Raw genomic sequence first — 1,897 nt, 5'->3', positions numbered from 1 at the left:
TTGATTAATCCACGAGCATTCTTTTCCATATTATATTTATTTATATCTCTATCATTAATTCAATTAATTGATTGCTTGTATAAATAATAGAATAACTTGTGCTTTATACATATCTCGCATGAACCAATTGTTTAACTAATTAATTGATTAAGTAAAAAATTATATAAAATTGGGTATTTATTCAAGTTTACTAAATAACTTAGGCTGCGTTTGTTTAAGGGTAAAAGCTTTTCTGGAAAAGCTTTTCAGCCTTTTCCAATGTTTGTTTGGCTGAAAATAATTTCCCATAGTAAAATCTTTTACAAAACACGAGAAAAAAAGCGTTGATTTTAGTAAAATGTCTTACAGATTTTATTTTGGTAAGACGTTTTCCAAATATTTTCCCTTCCCCAGTAAACTTAACCTGAAGCCTCTTCCTCTTCCCCTTCCGCTTCCCTCTCCCCCATCCTTTGCCCTGATCTACTACTTACTGTCAAACAAACGGACCCCTAATGAACCCGTATGATAAGACCTAGACCTTCAACCTAAAACCCCATCAACAGAAGAGAGCTTGCTCATTCAGGATCCCACCCTTCACCCAAACCTGACCCTGGGCTCGATTGGTCAATCCTTCTGAAACCTACATCACCTTCCTCTCCTAGAGGGCCAAAACCCTAGTCTAAACTAGACCTCATGGTCAGACCTATTTCAATTGAAGACCAAGCCAGGTTTGCCAACATGCAAATGCAAAACAAGGTTCTTGATAGTTGCAAAGAGTTTTTCAAGAACAGGGTTCTTGATGAAGAAAACGATGATAGTGATGATGATGATTTTGATGAAGAAGAAGAAGAAGAAGAAAAGAATGAAGTAGACATGTTTTTTATGAGAATTTTTGTGAATAACAGTGAGTTGAGGGGCTACTATGAGGAGAATCATGAGAAAGGTGAGTTCTTTTGCTTTTTTGTGGTGGCATTAGTGAAAATTGTATCAATCATGAAGCTATATGAGTGTTAGATACATGGTATAGATTGTTTGAATTGAGTAATTTGTAGAATTTACATTGATGATTGTTGGTTATATGAACTTCTATGAATGGTAAGGTTTGTAGTGTTAAGGATTTATGTTGAATTAATGGTCTGTGAGGTGAGTGAGTTTTTTCCCTTACTATTTGCTTAATTAGTGAGGAATTTTGTGTAATGAGTTTAGGAATTTGATGTATAGTGAAATAAGGAACTGTATCTTAATGGTGTTAAATGCAGAACACTTTGCAATGAGAAAGTTCCAATAAAAATGTAGAAAATCTTGAAACTAGAAATTCAAGTGGCAAAGTCCAGAAAGATGCCTCTGATTCTCTAGTAAGAGTTCATCTGTTTACTTTTTCTATTAGTGTTTTTATGTACCATTTGCAATATTGTGATGGTAGTGATCACTGCATGATGTGAAGTAATAATAGTTGTTATAGCATTGTAGGTGTAGGGTTGGCATTTCATGGAATGTTGAACAGGATTATTATGTATATCAGATATGAAAACTTTTGACATTTCGAAAATCAGTTAGCAAATTACTTAAATACAAAAGGTACCACTTACCAATATTCCCTTACCAGTATACCTAGTACTATTGTCTTTATTTCATTCCTAAGAGCATTATAATTCTTCTTCTTAATGTTAATAAGTATTCAATCTCATGATGTATTTAGAGAAAAGATAATAGATGATTTGAGGATATGCCAATGGTTGTCAAAAAGCCTAGAGTTTCTCCTAGAGTATTCGATCAGAGCATGCTTTTGTTTGATTTTATCCATGTTGTGGCTTTTTTCAAATGTTCGTTATCCTAACATTGTTTGTGCATTAGTTAATTTTGGTTTTGTCAAGCTAAAGGGTTCGCTTACCTTCAATCCTGTAGGATAAGGGGGATG

The sequence above is a fragment of the Gossypium arboreum genome, chromosome 3 (assembly GCF_025698485.1).
Source record: "Gossypium arboreum isolate Shixiya-1 chromosome 3, ASM2569848v2, whole genome shotgun sequence".
Lineage (NCBI taxonomy): Eukaryota > Viridiplantae > Streptophyta > Magnoliopsida > Malvales > Malvaceae > Gossypium > Gossypium arboreum.
The sequence above is the reverse complement of the archived record's forward strand: the minus strand, read 5'-3'. Positions refer to the sequence as shown.